The sequence below is a fragment of the Lonchura striata genome, chromosome 1 (assembly GCF_050655825.1).
Source record: "Lonchura striata isolate lonStrDom1 chromosome 1, ASM5065582v1, whole genome shotgun sequence".
In the NCBI taxonomy this organism is placed as follows: Eukaryota; Metazoa; Chordata; class Aves; order Passeriformes; family Estrildidae; genus Lonchura; species Lonchura striata.
In genome coordinates this window covers 78,936,845-78,958,738 of record NC_140703.1, presented here as the reverse complement: position 1 = coordinate 78,958,738, position 21,894 = coordinate 78,936,845, and the positions used below count along the sequence as shown (strand labels likewise).

Here is a 21,894-nt window from a genome sequence, read left to right as displayed (position 1 = left end):
CCTTGCTTTCATGTACAGGTTCTGTTTTGCTGCCTAGACAAAGACCTGGAAAGGGCAATTTTCTACAAGAAACTACAATAAGCCAAACTACAATATGAAAAATTCCCCTGGCTTTCATTGAAGAGCAAAGGAATCACAGCACAGTCAAAAAAACCCCCATACTTTCATAACAGGGTAAAATACTGTAATCTTGTTGTATACCTCTACAAATCTAAAACAGGCAGTCTTGGCTTTAGTTAAAACTTCCGATAGGGAATTATTTAGATCAGCCAGTCTAATTCACCTAAATCTTCAAATATAGCTGCTATAAACTTCACAGATTTCCAGGTTGACTCCTTCTCCTTCTTAAAGCTAGGCTGCACTTCCAGACAACAGCCCAGCTAAAAATCCAATTAAGGTAGCAGCACTTCTGAAGCACACTGACCTATTTCTTTTTTTACTTGTTTTAATATGTGTATACTCATGTTCTATTTCTGAAGAGAGCTATTTACACTGGAAATCAATACCCTTTGAAAACAAGTTACCATAAAATCCACCTATTCCACCCAAATAGAATCCAATCACGGGAGAAACAGTGTTTCCCCGACTCCCCCAAGCAACACATACAGTATGCAGTATACTGCAGCAAACTCTTGAAACATTCGATAAAAGACAACGATCCTCCTACCTTGTTTAGCCCTGTCTATTCGACACCTTCCCAACGTGAACAGGAACATCTGATATAAACAAACAGCCACATCTTCCCCATCGCATCATGGTAACTAATTCTCACATGAAACGATGAGCAGCCGGTAATGTTTTGGATTTTTTTTTTTTTCTCAGAAAGCCTTGTGACTTTTCTGGGGATTTTTCTCAGATGATGAAGCAGACACAGCCTAAACTCCGCTGCTGAAAGACTGCAGCCCTTCCTTCTCACAGAGCCCTCCCAGCATATGGCAGCCAATCACACCCAGCTTCGTCAGCCCTACTGCTCTTAAACTGATCCTAACAGGATGATTGGCACGGCAACACAGCACTTCTAATGTGTAAAAACAATGCATCCATACCAATGAACCAGGAATTTCCCTCGCACAGGAAAGGAGTTTTACTGGTGAGGCAAAGAGATAGCTCCATGAAATAACATACACAGCAAATACAAACAACTCCCTCTCCCTCTACTGCAACAGCAGCTTCAGCATTTCTTGCACAAGGATTTTCAAAGCTTTTGCTAATCGTAAATGCATGCACAAACAACATTTCTGAAACTGCAAAACTGCAGTGGTGCTGTTTTGTTTGTAAAGGTGAGACATGAACCATAATGAATCAAACCATCTGTCTTAATTTAACATGCAGCCAAAACACACTCCAATTCAGGCAGTAATATTCTCATTTTAATGCTGCATAATCTTATGTGCAGTGTCTGCATTTAACAGCAATACAACCATAACATCTTTTTGATTATTTCAGACCAGTTGTTAGGGACTGCAGGTATGGGATGCTTCTCAATGAAAACACAATCTACATGATGGTGTTTTAATGCATATCCATGGCAGACCAATCCCATCAGCAGCATCTAAACTCCATGCAATTAGCTTGCAACTGATGTTCATTTGTGTCACTGTTCTGGCAAAGGACTGCAATACCATTTTCAAGTCAAGCTGTGGGCAGCATGACATGCTTGGTACACAAGGTCTGCTGTCAACTAGTTTTGCTATAAAATTTTCTAAAGTTTTAAAACATAAAAACAAAGCAGCCAAGGATTGTTAAACAAGAGCTGCAATTAAGAAAAATACAAAAAGGAGCTTAAGCTGAAAGCCAATTTTTATCCAAAAAGGGATAAAGATTGCAGTGCAACAGTACTTTAGGCAGCAGTTTAGGCAATTCAAGCCACTACACAAAAAATGTGTAAAATGTGTTTAAAATGCCATTAAAAGTTTAGAAATATGAATAGACAAGAGGAAAACAAAGCTCTCATTCACTGGCAGCTCTGTCCCAAGGCCCCATTGTTTCCTGTGGACTATTTTGCATATTATAAACACAGCTTCCCAAAAATCCATTATTCCTCTATCCAGCAAGCAGCAACTCTCCTTTGGGCTCCACCATGTCCCACACAATTTGTGAAAACCCTCCCATTCCAGGCATGGCTGAAAAGTGTTCCTGCCAAGAAGGCTCCTGCCAGCCAGCCCTTACTTTCTGTTCAATCACCCCCTCCATTCTTCTATATTCTGCCCTATATAAAAAAAAAAAAAAAAAAAAAAAGAACACCACCATAACAACCCTCCTTAAAAAACCCAAATTGTTGATCCTGGTGGGTTCAAGAGACCCTGAGGACAAGGGTGGTAACTCCACCCATTATTAAGATGGCTTGGCACATCTCATCAGGATTTTCCACATTCTTTTGACTCTGCCAAACTTGAGCTGCCCTTGTTAAAAATTTTCCATGCTGGACATCTGCTGTAGGATTTATAGACCTTTCTGCCAAAACACAGTTTGCCTATTTCTGAGATAACCTAGACAAAAACATATTGCTCAGCCATCCTTGTAACTCACTGGGGAACTCTGCCTCCTCTGCCCATGGTTTGGGCAGCCTTGAAATTTGGCAAAGTGCTGATCCCTTGTTTTTTTGATGTTGTTTTTAAGGGTGGTTTTTTAATATATCAAGGTTTTTTATATGTTTTGCTATGCACATTAAAATATTTTCCTATTTGACAAAGCTTTAAAGCCTGCTAATATTCAGCTGACTCACAGCATCTTTTTAATTTTTGTTTCTGATGCCTACAGTGCATATCTCAGAAAGTGTTCAGCAGTAAGCGTCTGATTCCTTCAGCCATCCATCCATACGTGGCTGGAAAGGCACCAGCCCCACAGTGCGACTGAGCATGTAATGGGCTCAAGTTACAGGAGATTAGCAGGATTTCCCCTGTAACTGCTGCTCCCATCTGCCAGAGACCAGACATTGGAGCTGACAGCAGGAAGACAACCTTGCCTGCTGCTCTCATGACCCAGGGACCTGCATGAGACAAGCCCTTCAGAGCGCACTGCAGAGGGGACTGCCAGAAAGGTCAGGTGGGCCAAAACACACCGAGAGGCTGGGCAGAAGAGGGAGACAGTGAGGAGAGGGAAAGGGAGGAATAGATGCAAGAGCCAGAGTCTGGCTGGTCTAGTCGAGCAGGTTACAGACAGAGGAACATGGTGCCCCTGCCAGACAAGGGCAGTAATCAGCACAGGCAGCAGCAGTCAGCGGGAGCCGGCCGCCCTCTCCACGCACCCATGGGCGCTCATACCGCAGCACCCACCCAGAGGTTCTGCGGCCCATTAGCTCGCTCCAGCTTGCAAGTTCCCTCAACCCTTCCCCGCCACAAACCCAAGGCAAGTCACTAACAGAAGCCCTGAAAAGGCGCGGGCTCAGCACTGCCTGCACGACCCAATTCCAAGTGCCACTGCTTCACAGTGCACAAGCTGGTCTTCAGCCACCGCAGAGCTTTAACTGCAGGCAAACAGGGCTGGGGTGCTTCCAGACAGCACTCCTAGGACTACTGAACCACAAACACAAAACTAGCAGCCAAACACTCACCCAGATCCTCCCTCGTGTGGGTTATTATATTATAGATTCTCCCATGACAAAGGATCAGAAGACCCTCAACTCAAATGAGGTGTGCTGAAAATATATCACATCCCATTTGTGAATACTTTAGCTAAGACCCACCAAAAAACTCAAGAGAAAATACATGCTCTTTTTCAAAAATAGCACCTGAGTAGTACCATTGTAAGGCATGACTTCATGGACTGCAAAAAAAAAAAAAATAAAAAATTAAATAATTGTTCTGTACATTGAGGAGTGAATAGTTCTCAAATGGAGATGTGCCCATGTACCCATTCATTTTTCACATCAGTTACAAGAAAAAGGCCAGAATTTCAATTTTCAGTCTGATTTATACAACCATATTATATATTTAATTGCAAAACAGTATCATCTTAGAGAAACTGAGAAATTCACATGTCAAACTCAACAAAGAACAACAAAGGTAAATTTCCAACTCAAAAAATGCCATCTGCTCTGCCTGATATGCTTCTGTAATTAATGAATCAAGGGAAAAAATGCTTCTATCAGTGACTATTACACACAATTTTCTGAATGGTCTTGATACAACTTTTGGAGAAAAGTGAACTATTTTGGAAGAAATAAAGAGGAGGAGAAATGAAAAATGCAGAAACCCACACAGTTATTTTTTCTTCCTTACTCTTGAATCACAGCAATTAGGTCTAATTCCAGAAACAACAAAACTTTCAATTTAAAGGGAGTTTTGCAAGAGGAGTGGAACATATGTAACACTAGCACCGAAGTCACCAAGCAATTTATGTGATATTCAGTTGCAGCAGATTGATGATTTTGAGCTGTGCCTAGATGACCTATGGCAACAATGACATTTTGGCAAGTTTGGCAATGACAAAAAGGACTGCAAAACTATTTCCTGTGTCAGTAATAGACTCTTCCCTTAGTAACTTCCCACAACTGTTACTATGAGCAAAATTCAGCTTTGGTAGCTATGGTCTGAATGACAACATAAAGAAAAGTCAAAGCAGCTGCCAAGATTTTAAAACTAGACACTCATGCATAATATCACTGATGCCAGCTTTTGTAAAATACCTCAATCTCCATACTGGGGTAAAGGGATGGTGGAAATCGTTATTAAGCTAAAAATGTAAAGAGCAATATAAAAATTCCAAGTTACTAACTGGGAACAGGTTCTGAAAGGACAGGTCTAATCTTTGTTTTAAAAACAGGCTCATCACAATAACATTTAAGTCTGGCTTTTCAACTGTTTTAACTTCCTACCTCCCAGACATCCCAACATCTCCCTAACCCAGTAAAACTGGAGATTGTGCACAGAAAGGAAAACAGACTATTCTATTTTCATATCATATATATGCTGAGAGAAATATAAAATGGAAACACTCCACAGAAGCAAGAACATGTTCAAGTTACATGTCAGGAATCAATCTTACCAAAATTAAGGTGGCTCCTGGAGGCTTTCCAAATGCTCTCTCTCCTTCCGCTGCTTGCACAAGGAGTTTAAGCCATGTCTAAATTGTGAGATCCAAACACATGGGTTCAGGCACACATCCAGTCTGCATCCTGACTTTATTTTAAGATGACACCAATTTCCCATCAGGATGAAAACTAAGTACACGTGCACAATTCCTTTAGAGGGTGGTTCCAGTTGGGAAGGGTGATGAAGGCATCAGCCAAAGAACTGCAGTTCACTCCAACCAGGCTTTTGTAGCTGAATGTTTGAGACACATACACCAGGTGCCATGGAGAGCTGAGCTGCCTCAGGATTGTAGCCTTATGCACTTAGCTTGAAATACATTTGACCAAATATAAACAACCACATTTCACTGAGTCACTCTACTCCCCCTCTCTCTTTATAGTCACTGAAGAGAAATAGGCATTTGTGGGCTGTGATTCATCCTATCCCAAAGTAGCTATTTTAAGAGATTCCATCATATCCTAAAAGCATCTGTGTTTCTGTATTGGTTACCTGAGATGGTCATCCTTAGGCTTCTTTTATCATGTCCTTCATTAAACATGTAGGAGATGAAATCTTACTACAGAAGAAGCCTTATTATGAACATAAATATTTAGATATTTCAGTTACATACACTGGACAGCACTTTAGATTTTCACATTCAGTTCAAATAACTGAAGACATTAGCATAGAGCTAAAGGACACATGTATTTTGACAATGTACAGTTACAGCTTTGGTGTAAATCCTCAGCTTGCCATAAGCATGTTCCAGCTATGTTGCTATATAAGCTACATAAGCTTGTTCTCTAAGCTATGCTGAACATGTTCCAGGCTTTTTTTTTTTTTTTCCCTCTGTCTGAATCTTTGCACTCACTCGTGCTTTCCTCCTCTGAACAACTGATGGACACCAAATTAACCTAAGAAGAGTTGAACTGGGATTCTCCTCTTGATTTTCTTTTTCGTTTTGGAGGGGGACATATATGGGGAGAGGGAAGGTTGGTAAAAGAACTATTATGTTGCTGACTCTATAAGGCGGATACTATAAACTGGCAAAATAATAAGCTCAGTAAAATAAATTGGCAAACCACCTACATTGCCTTACTCTTAGAACACTGACTTATGCAAAAGTTTTTTCAGGAAAGTGATACTGTTTTTCTTCATGACAGCTGAATAAAAAGCCATTTTCATCTGAAATACCAAATTACAGAAGTATTAAAACATTAAAATTGCAATTTTAATCATCCAAACCCAGATATATAGTTTCTTCTAGATGCCCTAGGGAATTTCTGTTGGCCTTTAGTAGCCATTGCTGGAAGCACTGGGTTACTGGTATGTCTTATATTTGCCAGTCCCACACACATGTCCCAGATATAAAATTGTCTAGTGCCATTTTAGATGCCATATATTTAGATACTTGTACCCATCCAAAAATGCAACCATTTCCTCAGAAATATTCCTATCAGAACAGATCTTCCCAAATCATCCAGCAGAATGTAAAATGGTTATATACAAAGCAAAAACCCTTTATCATCAGCTGCTGAACTCTATCAAGAATATGTTTTATGAATCACAAGGAATCACAGTGTAAAAGTACAAGCACTATTTAAGCCAGAAACATATATCATAAATGCAGGGGAAATCTCTCTCTGCGATCTGACTTCATGTCCCCCTAGTTTGTAAAATACACGCCACGGCCAGGGACTTACCTGATGGAAGCCTCCTGAGCCTTCGACTTCAGCCGAAATAAATACCAAATGCTTAAGCCTTCATAAAAATGTATTGCAAATCTATGTGGTTAGGAAGAAAACTTCCCAAATGTGTCAAATTAAGAAGAAAGTGGGTGTTGTACATTTAGGTTTTTAATACTCAATTGGAAACAATGCTAAAGCGTAATCCAGCACTACCCACTGATTCATAAATCATCTTTAGTGAGACCCCCATGTACTGGGAAGTTCTTCCATCAGTGATAAAAACTTGCTCCTTCCTCCTCAGACCCCTCCATGACTAATTTCCTCCATACCCATTGTTCTGGCCTCAAATTTGGAGTAGTTCCTATTCAAACCCACAACAGGAGGAAACCATTTGATAAATCACCTTTTCATAAAAAGTACTAACCACAGCCACAAAGTCACATAGGCATAGGAAAACCCTCTTGTGTTTCAAGGAATGTAGTGAAGGATGCATATACTAAACTTCTGCCACTTATCTTGGGGATTTCCAACATATTGGGAAGATAAAGAAGCAAGAGTTGTCCTCCAAAAAGCTCGTAAATTACTAAAATTAGTACTTCACGTAACTATAGGAGACATGTATTCCAGGTAAGTTTTCTGCATGCAAGACCATTATTTCTAAAATCTATTAAGATTCAGTTATCAGCCTCAAATGTATTTGAAATCCTGCATAAAATTCAAGCAATGGCTCCAAATAATACATCTTTCAATGAGTGATGTAATGAGAACTCTCTAATTATCCTTTCAATCAAAAGCTCTATTTTATTAATCCATTATAAACCCAAAGAGAAAAAAATGCCACTGAAACTAAGCTACATTTTGAATTTTCCCATCTTCAATTAGCAGAAAAATAATTCAACTTGCCCTTTCTAATTCATTAAAATTATGCTATTGTTTTTGTACACTACTGCAATACAGGTGTAAAACAACCTAATTTAAGAGGTGATGCTGCCTCCCATTTCCCTACAAGCTGCCTCTTAACAGACTGAGTCTGTAGGATAGATGCTCAGGGGCATGCAGCAAAACCAGCAAGCAATCTCCACTGTAAGCAGAGAAAATAGGATCCAGGAAACTTCACAGAAAATGAAAGCCAATTGGATAATTTTTGTTTTGTTTTGTTTTAAATCAGTAAGAGCAGCTTTCAATCCCTCACCCTTTTACAGCAATTAATAACCCACACATGTAAGAGCAGAGGACTCCATATAATTAAAAAAGCATTACTTTGGCAAGAAGAGAGGGCCTGGAGTATGTAAGTGCAGGGTTTTATTTCTTTCTGTGAAGTATGGATGACAGGTAGGAGAAAGCTATGCCAAGTGAACTGTTGGCAAGCAACTGCAACTAGTCTTTTGGTTAACAGGCAGCTCTGTTTTGTGAAGTCTATGAGTTTGTGTTCACTTAGGCAAGCTTTTCTTTAAACATGAGACTTAGATGCATTCAGTCATGAGTTTTGCACCAAATTTCCATTTGCACCTCAAAAGAGGTTGCTTTGTTTCAGCTTGTTTTCTGATTACTGTGAAGTGTCAGGAACACTTTGTTGTATAATGCTTTTAAACATTACATGTGGATCTTTGCCTAATTGCTCTGCCACAAAATACTATATACATGAACATGAATGTTCAGTTTTCCCAAATGTCATGTAACAGAAACCAAAAAATAAGTAGTTGTTAACACAAAGAGAAACAAGAATTGTTTTCACATAGAAAAAAATAAGCAAGCAAGTATGAGTAATGCAAGGCAAGAAACAAGGTCCTCTAGCAGAAGCACTGTGTGGGATAAAATGGCATCCAACAGCATGACCTCTGAAAACAGTATGTTTCAAGTAGCACATGTCAATATTTAATCCCACCACCAGAAAAGTGAAGCAAATTACAGAAAAAAAAGCCTCAAAAATCAAAACGTATACAGGACTTCATTCACCAGAGACCCAAAGATGGAATGGGAATTTTTTTCATAGGGAAAAGTTTATAAAGGGATAGCATCCAGCTTTCTAGCAGCTACTTCACCTATTCTGTATTTTTCTCCAACTCTCTCTCTCTCAAAAAAAAAGTGTTATAAATTGACAAAACCATTCATTTGGCTGTTCCCCCTCATATCAGTTCTAATGAGGATAAAATACAACCATTAAGACATAATAGTAGAGCCACAATAAGATTAGAAGATATCCCGTCTGCTACCTTTGGCTTACTTAAAGGTAGTCCTACTAAGGAAAGGGGAATGCAGGGAAAAAGTGTAAGATGAATATTGCACAGGTGTTTTGCTGTGGGGTGTGTAGTCTTATAAACTTAAGATTTTAAGCTAAATTTCACTGCAGACCACCTGCCCTTTTCACAACTGTAATGCCACCACATCCCCCAAAGCTATCTTCAGCAGACCCAGAAGGAGAGGTTTGCCTGTTTGGGCAGGATTGTATTAACCATCAAAGAGTTCTGTCTGTCCCTTCCTTCAGGGACAGGTAAGAACAAAAGAAACCTGTTGACAAAAATATTTTGCTGGTCCTCAGGTCATAAATACTTAGATGAACAATACTAATCTAAGTATAGTACACTGAATCTACCACCAAGCATCCCACAGTAGCTGGTCGCCTCAGTCCAAAGCTGTCTAAAAAATTCTTCATTTGAGAAGAAAGGTGGGGGGGGCATTCTCCTAGAAACTTTGATTGTAAGAAACTGAAGGGGCTTTCTTACCTAGTCCAGCTTCTGCCTCAAAAGAAAACTATCATCAAGAGCAGACTGGGTCGGCATGGCTTTGCCTTGATGACTCCTGACATCTACTTGCTCCTCTGGACGACCTGCTGGTGTGCTGCACTGCTCTCCTAGTAACAAGATTTTTCCAACATCCAATCTGACTCTCTAAAGAAACAATTGGTTGTCACTCTCCCTTGGTGTCACCTGGCACTACTAAGTACAGTTTGGTCCTACTATTTTCATAATCATGCTCCAATAGCTGTAACAGCTACTGGACCTTTTTCATCCAAGCAAATATGCCCAGCTCCCCCAACCTAGACCCCTACTCATAAAAGTAACTTTTCACTGGAATGAGACATGGCAATGGAACTTCATCTGAGCTAGAAGTACTGCCTTGACAAAAGCTACGACCATGTGCTTAATTAATGCTGGATGAACTAGAAAGACTTCTGCTTTTCTCTTCCCTCTACTACTGGCTGCATATACAAGTAACTACTACTCAGATGTTTTGCATTTGCTTCTTTTGATTTCTCTTTGTACTGCTGACAGAAGGGATATGTTAAACACTCTGCATCCTGTACAGAAATGTCCACAGAATTTCAGTTCTTTCTATTTCAGTACTCTCAGATATTTTGCATATTTAATGTACTTCTATTTTACAAAGGTATCTAAAATCAAGCTACCTAACAATAAAAAATTAAGTTACCAGTGCTAATTTTCTATAGGAGTTCTTTATGGGCCCTTTAAAAACCCCCAAATTGTGTCCAGGTGTTTCCAGTTGTGGTCATCTCCAAAGATTTCTTTTTGAGACAATGTAACTTCAAAAGTATTAGCAGCTATTTAAAAAAAAAAAAAGGGGGGGGGGAGGTCAAATCAAAAAAATCTAACCTTTATGGATATCCATTCATTCTGGTCCCTTTTTCAGTCCATTAGAAATCAAATCGGAAATCAACAAAAAAATAAGAACCTGCTGACAAAATCTTGCTGGAGTAAGTAAAGTGGAACTACAGCAGTTTCAATTATTCCTCCTGTTTAGAAAATTCATTATCTCAATCCTAAATGCTTTCTACACAGTTCTGCACTAATGACATTTTCCCCCATCCCAGTTTGTTTCCAGGAGCAGACTCCATCGAGACTCAGCAGCAGTGGGGACCAGCTCTAGAGGTTTAGGAACTACTTGTACCACGTAAGAAAAAATACTTCAGACGCCTTTGAAATTTGTGAAGAAGAATGGTGTAAGCTTTCCAGAAAGCAAGAACAGTGCTGTAGTAATCCTCCTGGCAGCCCCAGGGCCATCACCAGAGTTCAGATGACCAAACTCTTCTGCTGCTTTGTGAGGGAGGAGTATTGAGATCCACCCAGCTCTGGCCTCCAGTTATTGCCACACCATTAGTCAAGTGGCCCCTTTACAGCTCAGGAAGTGGACAGATTTTTCTTCCCCCTTCCTCTGACTCACAACAGCAAGGACAGGTTATTTTAAAATAAAAAATTACTGTCTGAAACCACCAACACCATCATCTGATGGAATGTGCCTTAATCTTAACATTACCCTGCCCTCATCCTTCCTGTCCACACTCACCACGGCTCCCATAGGAGGCACATCCAGGTCTAAGCATTCCCAGATTTCAACAGCTTGTCCCTCCAAGACAAATCACACACCTCTCTTTTGGGATCCAGCAATCCAAATGACATGGCACACTTCATCTGCCATGGTATAAACTGGACTAGGTTTTCCAAGGAATTAGAGGGAAAGAACCAGAGAAATCAGATACTTTCTGGTAGCTACAAGTAGCAGAAGAAATACACTCCACTATGAACAGGAAGCAAAAAGCACAAAGCATTATGAAATTAAGTGAATGACTTGAGTAATGTAAGACCTACCTCTAACTGCCAACAGGCAATACACAACCCTGAGAGTGAAATACATGATATACATTGCATCACCCAAAGCTCTCTCTAAATGAGATATAAATCCCATGTCTTTTTTCCCCGCTCCTCACAATACAGCATCCAAGACAAGCAGACACCAAGAAGCACTTTGTTCACCTGTTCTGCAAATACGAAATCCAAGGTGCTTATATTAAAGCATCTTTATTAGATTTCATTAACCTTAAAAGCCAAAGCTAAAATTTATTCACTCATAGATTACCATCAAGAAACAGCTTTAGGAAGGTCAACATTAATATCTTGCAATGGAAGGTAGCAGAACGTCCCAGAATTACAAAGCTCGAGACTTTCAGCAGATATTTTGACACAAGGTTGACCATGATAAAATCCCCAATCCTTAGCACCTTGTGTTTTTTAAGAAAAGCCAGTTCCACATAATCCTCTTGGCACTTTTACAGATCACACCTGGACCAACCTGCAAAGCTGATCATATTTTTGACCTAACACTTGACAGAGAAGTTGAGCATTATGGATATAGCAACACTACTGCAGTTATGGAAAGAGCATTGCCTCATTCAAGGAAGTGAAAGCATGGCCAGCTTCCCAGAAGCCAGAGAAAGCCTAAGCAGAATAAGGACTGAGAAACTCCAAAATCTCACAGATCTCATCAACACCATCAGGGCAAGGATCTGAGGGCTCAGGGACCCATACATGAGCAATGACCAAAGCCACAGTCAACTCCTGACAAACACTGCTCCAGTAGTATACCCAAAAAACTCTTTGATGTTATCTATCAGTATCTCACCACAGGCAAAGGATAGAAAATCTCAAATGAAGAAATGGCCAATAAATGCTGAAATAACTAATGCATCAAAGCCTATGCTAAGGCTTTCCATAATCAAGGCCTATGACATCCACACAGACAAACAGCACAGCAGGGAAATACTCCCCTTCATGAAAACCTTGTGCACACTTGGAAAGCCTTTTCAGGAAAAAAAAATCATGCCTCGCCCATATCCACCAACACAGTTTACACAGCTCAAGCCAACCACATCATCTAATCTTGAAACAGGGTGTCTCTTTTTCCTCTGAGACCTGTGAATTCAACCATGCTACTTCCAGTCTGAAATCATTAACAAAATACTTGGAAGTCTTCTTCCTCCTTGAAAATGTAACAGTCCTACCACTGCTGAGGAAATGAGTTCATTGTGGACATACTGTCCTGAGCAACCACTGGTTAGTGCCAAATCTCCCATTCCTGGAAAAGATAAGCAACAAGACCGATTATTGGCTCACTTCAGTAAGCCTAATGGTACAGACCAGGGACATCAAACTACAGCAAGGACATGGATCTTCCCATACTTCAAGCTACCTCTTTTCACAGGAGGCATGGCATGATATAAACTCAACCTCACAGACCTCCTTTTTGATACCATGAGGCATGAAATATTTGTCTCTCACTAGGGGGGATACCTCAAAAGGGCCCACAGAAATATAGTTTGCATCCCTCCTGGATAAACTAGCAGCAATGGAGAAAAGGCAGCAATAAAAAGGTGCTTCCACATCACCTCTTCCTTCCCCTGTAGAGACCTACAAAGCTCAATTTCCTATATACTACGTTTTAACATCAGTGTCAAACCACCAGGTGAATTAGCCAGCAACAGTCTCAAATTCTGCCAATGTGAAAACACAACAGACCTATTTAACATTCAGCACAAACAACTGCAGCACCATCCAAGCAAGGAGGAATAGCTGAAGTTAAACCTAAACCCGGAATTCAGTGGAGATCAGAGGAAAGCCCGGTCAAGGGTTTGCAGCAACAGACAGACCCTAGGTTTGTTGCTTTAAGATACATGATCCCAGCTGGTCATAGGTCAGAAGTATTTCTGGACTTTACACTGACATTATACTTTCATACTGAAACACTACTCAATAACAGCATGGCTGTCTCAGCTCTATCTAGGCAAAGAGTCATCTGCGACCCCATGGGCCGCTCATGAAGCATTCCCATCTAGGAAATCCGATTACTCCAGAACGTGTTATGCCTTTCCCTAGGAACACAGCGTGATACCATCATCCTCTCATCTTCCAGGCTGCATCCTCACAGTGCTCAAACACCTACCCACTATCTTACAGCTCCCTGAGGCCCCGGTACTGGGCAGCAGCAGGGCTACCTTGGGCTCTGCAGAGGAACAGCCCCTGACAGTCATCACTGCCATCAGTGACCCAACGTGAGCACAACATGGTGGTATGCAGCTGCAAGGCAAGATAAAATGCTGAGTTCTTCAGCACTTTCAGATTTTTGAGGAGGTCTACTATTTCTTCATACCTATAGTTGACTGAGCCATATATTTTTATTCCAAAGCTAGTTGAGTATTTTGATACTGTGTTTCTCTAAGCCCAAAGCCAATCAGTTGTGCCAAATGCAGGTACCACAAATAATCCAGCCACAATGATCAAGACAGCAAAATGCACAGGGAAATAAAGTATCAGCAGTAGAAAAGAAGGAGATTGTTTTTGTTTTTGGAGGTTTATTCATGAGAAATGAGTGACTTGAAACTGAAAAGCATTTTTTATTAATACTCTGCCTTGACTTTCATTTCACTGACATTTTAATGAACACTTTCTAAGTAGCTCTACTTGCAAATGAACGTGGGAGAATATTGAAGAAAGGTAATGGGAGGGGAAAAGAATAATCCATCAGTCATTTTATTTCTTAGGTGCCTCTGAGAAAATAAATAATAATTCATCAGGGGAAAAGTGATCCAGCAAAGATTCGACTGTTAAAAGACATCTGGAAAGGAATAATAAGTAGAATGGAAGTGTCTGAATTATGATAGAAGGCTATGAAGAAAGATACAGTGTGATCTGGAAGCCAATTAAGTGACTTTGTAATTCTTCAAAGATGAAGGCAGTGTGTTCACATCTGTCCTGAGTACTTCAGCCACAGAGAGCTAACAATAAACTGTCAGAAAAAAAAAATTATAGAAGAGCAGTAAATGTGATTGTAGGACTGGCTGGAGCCATGAAAAGTGAGATTTCTGCCCTGGTAACTGACAGCATGAAAATACCTTCTTTGATAACAAGTTTAATGTGATTCATAGTTCTTTACTTCTATTTTTATTGCCAGATCCAAAAAAAATCAGAAATGTTCAAGTAGAACTATAGTAAGATCTGTGAGGGCCTATTAAAAGGGGAGTGGGGAGTAAATGTAATATAAACAAGAAAACTGTTCATTCACCTAGCATGGCATGACTTTCAGTGAGAACATGCCAAATCTAAATAAATTAGGCTATATAATTCTACTTGGCAGCATAAGGAGTGAAATAATCATATAGTGTTGCTGAGATTCCAAGAGCTACCCAGAGGATGCAAAAAATCTAACACCATCAGGCAGCAATGGAAATACCAATTTAATACACTTTTTCTTTTTCCCTGCCATAAATCAGGACAAAAAGTTAACAGAACTTTCTCCAGTGTCTTGTAACCAAGCTTTTAACCCAAGGAAAAGCAAAACTAAGAAGGTTCCCCAAACGGCAGTCACATGCCACTGGTGGCAGGATTCCTGTACTACTTTTGCTATGGTCTGTATTACCACAGTTGAAGAGTCCCTAGGTTAGGAGAAAAAGTATTTAGTACTGCACAGTATAATTCTAGAGACTGCAACCAGAAGAGAAACTGCAGAGCATCTGGAGTACAAGAGATGAAAATTTCACCCACCAAGTGTTAGCAGCAAGTAGACTTTATTTTTAATCGTCTTATGACAACTGTTATTCTATAAAAGCCAAATTTAAGAAAATGATGCTCAGATGAAGATTTCAGCATCACAATCCCAAACATACCAATTCCAAAGATTAGAGATCTTGGCAGGGTTGCTGTTGACTAAACCCAAGCCATTTCTTCAGAGAGAGGGCCATAAATAATAGAGGAATTAAGTTTCAGAGGAGAAGATACGTGGAAGTGACCCACGTTATATCATCCACCCACCTACACAATGCAGATAGGTACCACTCCTGTGGTGACGGCAGGGATACCACAACAAAACAGCCCATCTCTTCAGCTGCAGGAAAACGGGCACCCTCCTGCAGATTACCTTGCACAGACGGACAGATGGACCCCCACACCGTACAAATCATCAGGGTGGCCCACTGCTATTCCAATTTTCACTGACATGCAGACAAGCCATAGCATATGCCTGCAACTGTGGCAAGCGCTGAAGACTGGCAAGTGCCCCAACTGGGAGCTCCAGCCTGTGGCAGAAGTTCTGTTGCTCAGATCTCCAGTGAGCCACATTGGACCTGGCACCTCACCACCACCTTATCACTGGAGAGAAAAAACGCAAGGCTGGCTCTACCCAGGGGCTCATGCATCCTCTAAAAGCATGAGGTTGACACTGCACAAAAGAGCCTTGTCCACAGTGGGAAAAAATACATCCCTTCCAGCAGCAGTATCAACTGTACTCGACAAATGCAAATAGTATCAGTGCCAAATACAAGCTACAAACTGACATAATTGATGCCGGAACAAGTTTTTTTTAACTTTAAATACACTCAGAAACTGTATGAAAGACGCTTTCCTCTAGTCCTTGAGAGTAACTTTAGAGCATTTCCCAGAAGAATTGAAATATGTATTTGGCCCTAAAGCTTACCACAGGTACCTTTTTCACTCGCACATTGTGGTACGCGCACACACGAAGGGAAAATAGAGGACAGATGGTTAAATCGATGCATATTTACCAAGGTACGAATACCACATTAAAATCATAAGCACTAGGCCAAGTCACATGTTTAAAATTAATTATACTTCCGCTACTACCTACAAGTCCACACTGCTTTAAAAATCTACAAGTCTGAACAAGATACGTCAGTGTGACACGATCACTTAAGTATATTAATCCCACATGGATATCTTCTGCAGCTGAATTAAAGGCACACAAGTTATTCCTTGCTACTGCTCAAATACATATTCAGGCACATTACTGCTGTCTGTTTCCCTCCCAGCAGAAATGTAAATATGCCCAAAAGAAACAGAAAACAAAACATCTGGAAACAGAAGCCTATAGGCAATATTCGCATAGTTCAAAAAAATACGTGTGCATATTCTGTGCGTATGGAGACCAATACACATGTACTACAAAGAATAAATATATAGGGTTTCCCAACAAAACCAGGAGTAAGAAAAACATTAAATTTTTGACAGTTTTCCCCCCTCTGTCACACTCACCTTCACGGGTGATAGTCCCGTGTCGTGTCCCCCCCGCGAACCTACCCAGCGCTATTCCCCGCTGGCTGCAGCGAGCCCCGGGCGCAGGGATGAAGCGGGCGGGCATGGAGCGGGGAGGGAGGACTCGGAGGAAGCTGCTGGGGCGGCCACGGCCCCACGGGGCCCTTTCCCTTCCCCTTCCAGAAGTAACACAAAGTTATGACTCCCGCTCGCCGCTCTCCCCGCTCGCACGCCGTGCCAAATGCTGAGTTAACAAAACCATAAATCACCGCTGAACCAGACGCGGCGGCCCGGCAGCAGCGCCCGCCGCCTCTCGCCCCGTCCCACGCCGCGGCGGCTTCCCCAGGGAAGCGGAGGGGAGGCGAGCGGCGGGGGCAGCGGCACCCGAACCGCCGCGGGCTCGGGGCGCCTTCCCGCGCCCTTGGCGGCGGCAGCGGCGGGACCGCGGGTCCCGGTGCGGCGGGACGGCGGCTCCCCGCGCAGGGAGGCGCCGCGGGCCGCCGCGGCCGCCAGGCTCTCCCGGGGCCGGCGGCACCGCTGCCGCGACTCCTCCCCGGGGCGCCGGGCAAGCCGAAGTCCCGCCGCGTCCCCGCGCGGCCCGGCCCCGCGGCGAGAGGACGCGGGCTGTCCCCGCGCCGTGGCCCCGCAGCCGCCCGGAGCGGGGGCGGGCTGGCGGCGGCGGGGAGAGCCGGCGGCGGCGCGGGCGGCTGCCTTACCTCGGAGCGGAGCGCGGAGCGCGGAGCGGGGTACACCCGCTTCTCAGCCGGGCGGAGGCGGCTCCGCGCAGCGGCGGCTTGTCACCTCTCCCGCCGCGACCGCGACGGCGGCGGCTCCTCGCGTAGGGGCGGTCCGGCCCCTCCCTGCCGGGGCCGAGCGCCGCTCGCACCGCCCCGGGGCCGGGCCCGCCCGCCGCGGCCCGCGCCGTCCGGCCGCCGCCGGGGCCGGGGAGGGGGCGGCGGCGGCGGCGGCGTGGGGGCCGGGGCTCCGGCGGGGTACGGGCCGGGGCTCCGGCGGGGTGCGGGCCGGGGCTCCGGCGGGGTGCGGGCCGGCCCGCGGTGCTTCGCCTGGAGCCCGGGACGGCCCGGAGCGTTTCCTCCGCAAAACAACGGGAGCAGCGGCGGGCGGGCTGTGCTGCAGAGCCGCCAAAACCCTGGGTTTGCGTCGTGTTGTTCGGCTTCCTTTTGACTGCTGGAGCTACGGCGTGTCACCGGTTACCGTGGACGATTTTCTGCAGGAAACAAACGCGTGGCTTGGCTCCCAGGGGTTATTCTTCCCGCATTTTGACCCGAATTCGTGAGCAGTTTCTGTTCCTGTGAAGTGTTGTTCACAGGCAAAATGGGCTCTCTTCCCCTCGCCCGCAACAGCCAGCGCAGGCCCCCGGTACCCCTCTGCCCCCGTTCTCCCAGAGCTCGCTGTCCCTGGAATGAGGGCTGGCACCTTCCCCTAACAAACATGGAATATTCCCTATCCAAAAAGACGGGCAGCTGCGGTGATTCCCGGTTTGCCTCCAGCCCATCAAACTGTGCTTGTGCTCCTGTGCCAGGTGAAGCTAAAGGTGCGGTGCAGCGGAGCTGTCGGAGCGCTGCCCGCTCCGGCCGGGCATCCCCAGCGACCCCCGGCCCCCACGATCCCAGCGAACCCCTGCTCTGCCTGCTGGCAGCGGGCTGCAGCTCGTCTGGCAAGCCCCACAATTCATTCCCAGGCAGCTCAGGTGCCTCAGCAGGGTCTCCAGAAAGCCAGGAAACATCCAGGGGTGAGGCCACAGCTGCCCCATTCTCGATGGATCTTAACCGCTGCAGCATCCCAGTGTGAGGGTGGTGGAGCAGGAAATAAATCAGAAAGCAGCCGCACTTCAATTTCAACTAAATTCCTTTAGACTGTCCCTGAGGTCTTTCACAAGGATCAGTAACTGAACTGCTACTAAAAAATGTGTTATATTTTGAGAAGAAAAGTAACCCTTTCAACTTAGCCACATCCTTTTGGTGTTAGGAGGCTGAAAAAAGCGACAAAAAGAAAAACCTTTTTTTTTTTTTTAATTTAACTAATGAGCAGAGTGACAAACTATTATTTTAAAGCTAATTGGAAACCAGTTCTAACCAGTCTGTTCAAGGCGACCCCATGGTTAAATGTGTTTGAATATACCCAATGAAAAAAATTATGGCAATATTGTTCTACTTCGAAAGGGAAATAGAATAAATGGAGTAAACACAAAGCCAAGCTAGAGCCTAGCTGAGGATGCCACCAGGTGCAGTAAGCACCCTCCCCCAATTTGTAGGAGGATACAATGGCTTTGAAAAGGGCGGAAAATAAAATATAAAACTCTGCTGCTGCTCCAGCATAATCCAGTGCTGATTTTGGTAGCCCCTAGGTGACCAGAAGCAGCAACAGTAACATCTCTATTCCTTACCTCCTTTTGTATGATTTTGATCTTGGTGAATGGCAATTTTGTGAAAGAAAATAAATGAGATTGTAGCTTTTTTTTTTTTCCCTGGCACATTGTTTTTAATCTTCATTAAATGAGAGAAAGCAGAACTAAAGAAGTTGTTAAATATGCAAAAAGCCTCAACAGGAAGTTCCATCAATGAGAGCACAGCTGATACCATAAAATGCAGACTCTCCTGAGGCCTTCTATTAAGCATCTATGCCCAGAAGTAGAATTAAATATATTTCAGACCAAATCAAACACGAGTTTTTACCCAGCTTTTAAATACCACCCATGAGGTGTGTATTCTCTTCAGGAAACTTCATGTGCCAATCGACTGGCTTTGAGCAAGTCCCTCTTTCTGCAAATTAACCTGATTAAATTTTGTCTTCCTCTTTTGACTGTGGAGGATGACCGATTATCCTATTTCTGACAATCTTTCACATATACATCTAAAGCTATAATGAGTTTTATTTGCCCTTCAGACATTACTTTTTTATTTGAATTGCCACATTTTCTCAAATTCGTATCATTCTTGTTGCTCTCTTCCAGTCATTTCAATGAATCATCCACAACAGGACACTGTAGACTAACCACGCCTCAGAAGTAATGAAGAAAGTAGAATAATTAATGGTGACTTACATATAGAATTTTTGCCAATAAATCCCTCAATGTGATTTGTTTTTGTTGCAATGGCAATTTCATGCTGACTCATTGAGTAGTGGGTCAGTGCCAAGAGCACCCTTTCTTCACCAGCTCTTCCCTGTGTGAATTTCATGCCTTCCTAAGTGCCTAGCCAGCACTTATCTCCATCTTGTTAATTTTGCATACCAAATTTAGAATATTTTTTAGTAGCAATAGTTTATCAATGTACATTCTGAAGTGGCTTATTGATCCTGCAGCATGGATCATTAATTTTGCATTTTTCTATAAAAGATTATTTCTCAATCAGCTTAATGAGGCTTAGTCAGTGTTATCCTACTTGGAAAGGTGCAGCCTAGAAAACTGATGAGAAGACAATACTAAGTTAAATACCATTAACTCTTTAATATTTGCAGGGAGTTTTGGTCTTATTTGTATTATTCATTTTTACTACAAATGTACCACAAGGACTAAAGGGGCTTTTACCATTTAAACAAGATGTTTGAATAGAACTAAAAGTATTTTATAAAATTCTAAAATTATATTCAGAAATTATGCTGAATTTTGCTGAAAATTATCAGTTTAGCTGTCAAATCTTTTAACAGAACATAAGATCCGTGTTTCTAGGCTCCATTCTCGCCTTCCCTGCTGCACCAGGGTTACCTCAGGGGCTTGTCCCGAAGCTGCCCACTAGCCATGGCATCCAGGGGAGTCCTACGAGCTAGCCCACAGAAGGGGCCAGCACACGTCCACTTGCCACCAGCAGCCATCCCCCGACCAGTGGTGCCCTCATGTGTCTCCACACGTGAATTTCAAACACTGGGATTTCAGGGATTCGTTCGATTTATGTGTCACTAGAAACCTGGCATATGCAGTCTCTGTGCCGTGCAGCGCCTTTGTCTCTAGCCTAAAATCGGTTTGGGAATTTCCTACACAGGAAGGGTGTATGGAGTGAAATAACTTGAGCCTATACCAGCATAATCTGTGTTTTTATCTGCTTTTATATAAAAATGGCTACCAGGAAAATCCAGTAGTCTGTTTCAGACCATGGCAAAATCCTAAATTCAGGTATGAATTCTCGTTTCCCCTTTATTTTCAAGGTTACTAGTAAAGAGAAACTTTACAAATTACCCTCTTTTTCTATCTATATATTCATGTACTGCAGGAAGGGAAAATTGGCATGGTTTCACTGACATTATGCCTGTCTCCACAAGTTAAGATTAATTTCCTGTTTCAAAGGCCATCAAGCCAGTTCAAGCCTATGTCATTTTTTTTAAAACATAGAAAAATTCAGCTGAATATCAAGTTTTCCTCTGTGTGGGCACCAATATATATACATACAGAGGCCATTAGAGCTAATAGCTAGGGCCATAACTCATTATTTTCCCTATATTTTTTTTATAGTAAGGAGAAAACATGAACTTATGCAAGTTAATTATACAAATATTTTATTATTAAATGCTGGAGAAGAAGATTACCATAAACAATTCACCCAAAGTTTGTGCAATGCCATCATCCAAGGAAACAAAATATGCAAGCTGCTGCTTCTGCACAAGTTTTGCAATGTCTTCTTTTAATGTATGCAATGTTAAATTTGTTCCTATGACAATTGCAGCATCTGCCCCATCTGTTCAGGACGCTCTTGGGAAATAACACTTCAGATACATTCACGATACATTTATTAGGAAGTTTTGCAGTCTTTCATTATTTCAGGACTCAAGGCCATATTGAAGCAATAGATTACAGATATACTACGTGCCATGTGCTATTACATTTTCTCAAGGCACAGCCACAAAGAGCCAGCCCAATGACATTGTTCTCATCTTCAGCAATCACAGCAGAATTTGTCTTATCCCACAGCAGACAGAACTTTGAACGCTATGCTCAAAGTAATGGAGAGGCTAAAGTTGACCAAAGGCCTGGTAGGGGCTGGCTTCTTCTTTAATCTGTAGTGGTGCCATACTGCCAGATGATCCTAAGAGAAAACCATTGCCCTGTTCTTCAAAGGAAGACAGACTACCCCTGACTTGGGAGCAAATTATTTCCATTTATAGATTCATTGAATTCTTTGCCACTTCATTCACTGTGTGAAAAAGCTGTAGAAGACAAGTATCTGAAAAAAAAGATTCTCCATATGATTACAGAAAAGGAGTGCTTCCCACCAATATTTCAGCTAATTTCTAGTATGTCAGAGTAACCCTCTACTCACAAAGTACAATTGGGCTATTGTCCAGCAGAAAGTCTTTCCATATTGTGACAGCCAACCAGCTGAAGCCCAGACATACAAGATTTTAATA

At 42.6% G+C, this 21,894-nt stretch overlaps 1 protein-coding gene across 15 annotated transcripts in view; it reads right to left on the bottom strand.

Annotated features, from left to right (window-relative positions):
* The window catches only part of MBNL2 (muscleblind like splicing regulator 2), a 106,100-nt gene extending 88,694 nt beyond the window's left edge, over positions 1-17,406 (bottom strand). For 8 of the 15 annotated variants that reach the window (XM_021530293.3, XM_021530291.3, XM_021530295.3 and 5 more), the window contains exon 1: positions 17,250-17,406. The gene's annotated coding sequence lies outside the window, so the exon portion shown is untranslated. The other 7 variants (XM_085581431.1, XM_085581484.1, XM_031504317.3 and 4 more) reach the window with 7 other exon arrangements.
* Between the last annotated feature and the right edge of the window lie 4,488 nt (positions 17,407-21,894).